We start from the raw sequence: 9578 nt of genomic DNA on the forward strand, positions 1-9578 counted from the left end.
GGTCATGCGTAAATCATTTCAAGTTTATTATTAAAAGAATCATCAGTTAATTTACAATTATAGAGAAACACAAATATCAGTAGATTTCTTGAATTTCGAAAAAAAATCAAAAATTCAGTATATTGGCAAAAAATATCAGTTGATCTACTGAAATTTCAGTAGACATGGCAACACTGCTGCTCGGCAATGGCATTGCCAGCACAAAAAAAAAACGAATATCTGCATCCAATGTCATTGCCTGCATCTGAAAATGTATTCTTTGTTGAGTATGTATTTTTGTGTATCTAAAACCAGTAGTGATACCTACTTTATCTGGGAAAAATTACCATCTATAATAAAATTTTATTTAAAATATAGCATGTTGAAATGTGCAACAACAATATAATGTACGATTAATCTCATATAATAATGGGGAATATAAGTAAAATATTCGCACAATCAATAGACTGTTTTCACAAAGCAAATGAACTCAAATGGATGATATTCACAAATCAACTTCAACTGTCAAAAAAAAAATGATCGAGTCTTCACGTATATACTATTAATTGTAACTTATTAATCGTAAATGAATACCTACAAACACCAAGAAAAATAGATAATATAATGATTTTAAAGAATAGGTAGATATTTTGAGAGAACATAAGTATGTACCTACCTACTTTCAGATTCAAATACTATTATATGTAGGTAGTGTAGGTACCTATTTAAAAACACCGACATTAATTAAAAGTTATATTGATGAACCGAAAAATGTTATACCTAGTGTTATTTGGTTATAGAATTACATCAAATAATAAAGGACCGATAGAACGAAATTTGCCTATAAAACGAGTTTTTTTTTAAATGCTGAAAAGTATTAGTCATTCAACGTGTACTATAATTTTTGCCGAAATACTATAATTTTGGAGGCTCTGCGCTATGTACTATAACTCCACTTTCAAAATATGGCAACATTGGCGCGCGATTCAAACCACTGAATGTCGAGTGTTCTTTTCAAAAATAGACTTTCTTTTCTATCATTACTAATTAACATCTCCATAATTCGAATGAATGTATTAAAATATACAATAAAACACTAAATATAGAGATTAATTTTACCGCGTACACACTGTCTTTATTCTTAGCGATAGGTAGGGTGGCCCGCAAAAGATACTTGCCTGGGGGCCCGCTTCACGATGTGGGGCCCATGATATTAGTTATTACAAATTCTTAACTGTTCACAATATTTACCGTAACATTCTCTTACTCACCATATTTTTTTCCCGACATTCACAACTTCACTCGGCGCAAAGCGCAATTTATAGTTTAAAATTTAAAAAAAAATTGACACAGGTTCACAACACACCTACTCACAATATGTATGAAACGCAATATTGAAAACGAAGCCGAAATAGAGCGCGCTGATTGGTCCATTTAAAAACTGCCGGGTTTGTTATACAGAAATTGAAAACTGCCGCTTTTGTTATAAACTCGATTTTTATTCTTCAACAATGTACATGTTAGAGCCTTATTTGTTTTAAATTTAACTTATTACCATATGCGGAATTGCTAGCTCTACACAATGACATATCTAACTCATTTTCGACAAAACATGAAAACTGGCGTCTTTGTTTCCAGACACCTCATCTATATAGGTGCTTTGCGACATTCTTGACAAAATGTACTTATTCCAGCATTTCTTGAATAAGAAGGAATGGATTTTGAGATAATTATACATATTGAACAAACATAACTTGAAAACATCTCAAATATATTATACCCACTGGAAAAAATCACATTTCAAAAAGATACGACATCGGATGGGATTTGAAGCCGTATAGCCACTGGATATACGGGTTCAAACCCCGTTGGGTCGTATTTTTTCAAATATGATTTTTTTAGTGTGTTTATATTTGAGGTGTTTTTAAGTTATGTATGTTCAATATGTAGAATGGTACATTCTCAAATCTTGTGATTTATTTGTTGAATAAAAGAAATGGTTTATTAAAAATTATACATATTATATCCCGCCCGTATATGTATCAAACCATTATTAAATGTATAAAATATATCATGGCAAATACACTCGCAATTTCTTTTATTACAAAGAAATTTAAACAAACATATTTTGCTAATATACCAGTGGCGAGGGGTAGAGGTAGGCCGTTAAGATTCGACATAGTTTTTTTTATTTTTGTACCATGTCTGGTACTAATAGGATCATATGGACCTCCACAGAGTGGAGGTTTTGTATCAACAGATTTTGCTTTTACGAGAAATGGATGTTAGCCACTTGCTCAACCTATTAGGTCCATACTCTGACTCATACACAAATTGAAAAACAATATGTGTACTTGCCAGACCCATGATTCGAACCTGGGACCCACAACGTTATAGGCCGACGCTTAAGCCGTAGTGCACACATTGTATTTTTATTTCAATGAAGCAAATACTTTTGACTGACAAAGTTTAGTATGAACTATTTATGTCGGATATTAACAGCCTACCTCCACCCTTCGCCACTGATATATACTACCGCTTAAAATGGTTGAAACGTCTAACTTCCTTAGATGGTGAATGACATAATTTATTTATTCTATTCCTCAAAAAACTTTTTGATTAGAAATACACTTCACGGATGTTACCTGAATCCTGCGTAATATTATGTGGAAAATTGTGTAAGAATCAATATTGTATTTAGCGTTTACATAATATTATGATTGCGGTTTCTGATGATTGTGTGACAGTCGTTAAATATGAACATTCTACCTAGTTGAGAGAAATTCAAATCCTACGTTTCATATTGCAGCACACTCACTGGGTCAGAAGATGTAGTAAGATAAAACAGGGGTCGCAAAAAATATTTAGGGAATTTATTTACAAAATTTAGATGCGTATACTCGATATTTATAAAATAGTGTTACATCTGCTGGCCTCCCCGCGGCGACCTCCGGGCAATGCAGCGTAAGCTGTAGCTAACAGCAGGGGGCGAAGGGCGAGTGACCGGCGCCATAAAACTGGCCTTCTGGCTAAGGGAAGGAAATCCCCGACAGAAAAATCTGGTCGAGTCGACCTTCAGGGCCCTCGTGGCTCAGGCCTCGGGAGCGCTGGGCTAATCACCTTGCCTTCTTTAACGAAACAGATTAACAAAACACCTACACAGCAGCCTCGGACGACAACCGACTCTGTAAAACGACAACCTTGCATGGAAATGGACAATGAAACAGGTAGAGTAATCCTCTCTAACAACTCGAGTATGCGCATTGGGACATATAATGTTCGCACCCTCCATACCCCCGGAAAGGACCTGTACGCCACACGCATCATGCACACCTACGGTGTGGATATCCTAGGGCTGAGCGAAGTGCGCTGGAAAGGAGCCGGGAGAAAGTTGATTGAGGGTTACTCTATTGTCTACTCAGGTCAGGAGCAATACCATCGCCAGGGAGTGGCAGTATTGATGTCAAAGAGAGCGGCCCGTTGCCTCGTGAAATGGGAACAAATCTCGGAGAGACTGATACGTGCCTCCTTTAAGACGCCTGGTAGCTCCTTGACCGTCTTTCAGTGCTACGCCCCCACTGAGGATGCCAACGCGCAGATAAAGGATGCTTTTTACGATTCTCTCCACGCAGCAGTCTCCGCCATCCCCCGAAGAGACCGCGTGATTGTAATGGGTGATTATAATGCGAGAGTAGGAGCAGACCCGGTGCTTGTCCCCACGGTGATGGGACGACACGGCCTCGGTGACCCCAACGATAATGGTGAGCGGCTCGTAGAATTCGCCACTCTGAACGAGCTCGCAATTGGAGGCACTGTTTTTCCCCACAAAGACATTCACAAATATACGTGGACGTCTCCTGATGGACGCACGAGGACGCAGATTGACCACTTCTTGTACAGCTTGAAGCACCGAAAGGAACTTCTCGACGTGCGTACTCCGATATCCATAGCGATCATGAGTTACTTATTGGAAACATCCGAGTAAAACTCAGTCGCCAGGCGAGGCCTCCAAAGCGTGAACGAATTGACGTTGAGAAGCTCCGACAAACGATCCGTGCGGTTGGACAAGCGCAATTTTATGAACCGGCAAATTGAAGCGGCAGAGGAGGCAGCAAGCAGAAATGACACCAGGAAACTCTTCCGAATCACCCGTGAAGTCTGCGGCAGGCGACCACCGACTCCCGGAGCCATTCGTGGTCCCAGTGGAACAATAGAGTCTGACGCAGAATGTGTCAAGAAGATTTGGAAGAATCATTTCTGCAGAGTGCTGAAATGCCCACCCCCTTTGGATCCCCTTCATATATCTGCGGAAGCTTTACTTTTGGACATTCCCCGAGCGACCAACATTTCCGATTGCCCGCCCACGCACACCGAGATAAAATCGGCTGTGAAAAGGCTCAAGAACGGAAACGCACCGGGGGGAGACGGGATTTATCCTGAATTCCTCAAGTACAGCTTCAACGCAATCCTGCACCCTATGTTTCATCTGATGACAAAGGTGTGGGAAGAAGAGCGCTGCCCAAGGGACTGGGTGAACGGTGAAATCATCACACTTCTTAAAAAAGGTGACCCTCTAAGCTGCGACAATTACCGAGGCATTACGCTACTCAGTGTTCCGGGAAAGATTTTGGCAAACATCATTTTGATGAGAATAAGGGACCCAATAATGCACGTCCTCAGGAAAAACCAAGCCGGGTTTCTACCTGGTCGAGGGTGTGCAGACCAAATCCACAACCTTCGATGTCTTCTCCAGCAGAGCCATGAGCTGAACAGTCCGATGGCTTGCTGCTTTGTGGATTATGAGAAGGCTTTCGACAGTCCGCACCGCCCCTCCCTCTGGATGATACTGGGAGCATACGGGATCCCTTCCAAGATTATTGCCATAATCAAAAGCCTGCACGAGAATAGCGAATGCTGTGTCAGAATTGGAGACGCTGTCATGGAATGGTTCGGGGTCACGACCGGAGTCAGACAGGGTTGTGTCCTTGCACCGTTTCTCTTTATCATTCTCTTTGACTTCATACTACGGAAGTCAATACCACCCGACCGAGGCATACCTGTTACCCCCACGGTGAAGCTATGTGACCTGGAATACGCCGATGACGCTGTCCTATTCGACAACTCAATCGAGGGCATTCAAGAGACAATCGACAGGTTGCATAACAACTCCTCTCGCGTTGGTTTGAAAATCAACGCGAAGAAAACCAACGTTTTGTGCAATAGCACCTGTCCTGATCCAGATTTCCCTCTGATTAGCGATGGACAAAACATCGAGAGCGTCGACAGCTTCAAGTACCTGGGGGTACGCATCACGGGAGATGGCATTTTGCAGAAAGAGCTCGCTATCCGAATGGGAATGGCTGGAGCAACGTTCAACTCGATGCGAAATGTCTGGGACTCACGATTGTACTCGGTCAAAACCAAATGCCGCCTATTCGACGCTTGCATTCTGACGGTGCTGCTTTACGGTAGCGAATCATGGCACCTTACGAAGGCTCAGAGCAACCGTATACTGAGCTTCGAAAACAGATGTTTGCGACGAATACTGGGTGTGCGGTGGTATGACTTTAGGAGCAACGAGGAGATAAGAGAACGCACCAAGCAGCCTCTCATCACGCTGAAAGTGAAGAGGCGACGTTGGACCTGGCTCGGCCACGTGCTGCGAATGCCAGAAGAGAACTTTAACCTGGCTTGCCTGTTCTTCAAGCTTCTTCAAGATTCTTGGAGGCGCCGCGTGGTGTCCATATGCTCCAGTTAAGGGGCGGATATGGACAAAGAAGAAGTTACTGAAAAGGAAAAAGGGTGTAATCCACACAAATCAAATTTTATAGGAGGCATAAAAACGTTTTTGCTATGGTTTTCGGTCAAAGTTAAAATACAAAATAGACATAACCTTAAAGAGTATGATAATTAATAATTTGGTTTCTATATTCCTACTCTAATATTTATTATTGAGTTAATTAAAGAAAAACCAACAAAAATTATGGTTAAGTCGTTTTCCTACTTTATTTCCTTCTTTTTTAAAAAACCTCCATGTAAATTTGGATATTAATTCGGCATTTGCAGCTTACATTCTTTGGACACAACATTTATTTAGTCATGTATAACGTTATTATCCAATAAAACCTATTTTGAAAAAATGAGGGTCATACCCTTTTCCTTTCTTCAGTCGATATGTAATTTATGTGAAAAATTACCCTTGTTAACTTGGCATTGCATCCTAGCACAGACCAATCAAACATTTTCTCTTCATGGACTGATTTAATGTGAAATGTCAAATTACTCTTGCAAGGGTAAAACCTGTAAAAAAAAAAAATGAAAACTTTGGTTTTTGATTCCTTTGCCAATCAATATTGCATTACACATATTAACAAAAACTTTTCCCAAGTTTAAAATAATATAACAATTCACATCAGTAGTGAAGGGTGGAGGTAGGCTGTTACGATTTACCATAAATAGTGCACATTAAACATTGTTAGTCCTATGTACTTGTTTTTATTGAAATAAGATTACATATACAGATGGTATTGGTTAGTTTTTAAAAATCAATTAAACCCTGCCTGAACCAAACCATAATAGTTTGGTCGATATGACAAAATTATGCATACTTTTTCATTTGTACCTATCTATTTTCATTGGATTAAGAATACGTCATATTATTACACATATTGTTGGTTAATTTTTTTTAAATTCATTAAGCCCTGCCTAAACCAAACTATAAAAAACAATATTCTTCTATCTATAAAACATATTTTGAACGTCCAATAAAAGTCGGTTTTTAAAAAAATTATTTTTTAATTTGGGTAAATCAAAATAAATGTCATTTGATATTATAGATAATGGTAAAATGAAAGTATTACAATAAAATATATAAATGTCTACATATTACATATTAGGTGTACATATGCTGACATATTTAGTACACATGTAATTAATATAATTATAAACATGTATGGTAGGTATTACATTTTAAATATCACTGATTAAAATGTCATAATAATAACAATATTATAAGATTACAAAAATACTTCTACATGTATAGAAAAAACTTTTGCTAATAATATTTGAAAATTGGTTTGCAAGGAAAGTTAGCAATGTTCGAATGTATAAGTGAAATATGTATGCTTAAACGTTTATTTAAAAAAACATAAAAATGTTTAAATATTGTTAATGTTTAAATATTGTAAATATGTTTGAGTGGCCCAGAGTCATAACTCACATATTCAAAAAATCGAGTTTTGAGATAATCACAAAAAACCACCAGACCACTATTTTTGTAATTATTTAAGGCTTATACCTCAGCTGTGGCATGGTCTAAAAATATCGTAACTATGCGACGTGCGGATTGTGCTAAAGACGCGTTCCGAATGGAACTTTGTCATATTCTTACGACGCCATCATAAAAAAAATCGATGTGCTCCTACCTCGAATGCCGCTCGGCGATTGGCGATGAATGCGAAATTTCGTCCCACCTATTGTTGAAAATTATTTGCCGTTTCACTTATGTATGATGCCCTTAATGAGCGAGTGAGTCGATTTACATTATTTTTTAAAAATATATATTGTAGTCGTAAGGCTGCAGACACACTGCATACTATGAGAAATAGAGCTCCCTGATTCGTTAGAAAGGCCTTGATGACAGAACTTTACAGAATTCAGAACGTTTTGACATCAATAGTCAACTTTGTCAAGCATTTTCACATAGCTTAAAGTGACTTTTGATTGCCAACTAATTTTCTTTATACAGATTAATGCCTTTAGAACCACTTGGTGTATATAACTCAAAAATGACAAAATTGCAAAATGTGAGTTATGACTCTAGGCGACTCATTTATCAATAACACAAATTACCGCAGAATTGTTACTTTGGAGGAATAGGTATTGATGTTACAATAATTACACAGAAAGGATTTAACTCTGTACAAGTTAATCAATACATACTATGATAATATTGAAGGTATCGTTATATTACAAAAAAACACATTGTAGGGGAACACAAAATATCATTACATGTTTGTTATAAATTCACTAGAGAATCAAGAATATTAAAAGCTTTCCATAACAATCAATAGTTGCAATTATTAATAAAAATACTAATGTTTCATATGAGGTGTCTAATGAAAAAACTGAAGTCTACATGGAGTCAGTCTAACAAAAAATTATGTCCATATTCTATGTGAAATTTCACACAATATATTATATAATGGTCTATAATTTCTAAAACGCGCCAAAATCACATGAAAAAAATGGTAAACCGATTTACAGAAACTGATTATTTAAAATATACAATAGAGATGATGTTGATATGTCTGAATTTTATTTTTCATATCCATATTGTTCTAGTTTTAAAATAAAATACGAACAAAGAAACTAACATTAAAACCAATCAGGTACGTAGTCATGTCTGAGGCACAAAAAAGTAATTTCCCAGTAATATTGAGTTGTGGACTTATCAGTTTTTGTATTAGACACCTCATATATTTTATTCCTCATCCTCGACATTTAAACCAGGAACAATTTCTTCTGCATATAAAATTTAAGGAAGTGAAATCATTTACATGTGTTTATCATCTTAACATGTGGCTCAGTAATACGGTTTTGTAACTTAGGCGGGCATTATATTTTTTAGAAATGTGTATGTATATTATTAGGTATATGAATTTATATGGTAGGTACAAAGATTATTTCAGTCAATAAAAAGCAATGTTAAGAAGAAATTAAGATATTTTTTCATTTTATTAATACTAATTACGTATAATTCTTCGATGACGTGAGTATGGTGTTATGAAATCAATTGAGAATATAATGAGATATGTACAAATCAATAGAGATAAACTTAACTACAGAAAATGGCATTTAGGTTCATTTTATAAATTAAGATTGGCTAATTAATCTACTGTTATACTAATGTACTTGGGCTTAATCGACTATCTTGCATTATATTTATATATATAATATCAGCAGAGGATTCAATCATAATTATTATAAATAAGATGTAATAGGTTACAAAAGAAACAGAAAAGAATAGAATTCTCCTCATAATAATGTGGTTGATTATAATAAAGAAATTAGTCATTAAGTAGGCATAGTAAAGATAGTCTTCAAAACAAAACATTATCAATTCATTATTGAGCATTAAAATAATTCATATGATTTTTATATACCTAAGTTATTAATGATTAATACATATTATATAATTTATAAGTGTGGGTAAACAGTTCGCAGTAGTCTTGTAAGAAAATAAGATTTTTTAATCTCACCTATGTGTAGACATTAAAGGACGAAGTATAATGGGAGGGAGGAGTGGTTATTACTTTTCACCAGGGTTATGTGATGTGTATTTGTATCGACATGATTACAATTTATATAATTAGTTACGATTTACTATCTATTATAATTTCATTAAAATAACTATCTATACATTTGTAAATAACATACTGATGGCCGGTGGCTATTCAACTACATACATACATACAATTGTATAAAAAAATCACTATATTTCATTTCGTACATCGGATTCACATTACTAAAGCATAATATATTATTGGAAACTTTAGTATTTTTAACATTTTACTAATTCAAAATTAAAATGACCTTAC

Source organism: Rhyacophila brunnea, unplaced genomic scaffold (assembly GCF_057557595.1).
Source record: "Rhyacophila brunnea isolate RB1 unplaced genomic scaffold, BYU_Rbru_1.0 scaffold_2, whole genome shotgun sequence".
Taxonomy (NCBI): domain Eukaryota; kingdom Metazoa; phylum Arthropoda; class Insecta; order Trichoptera; family Rhyacophilidae; genus Rhyacophila; species Rhyacophila brunnea.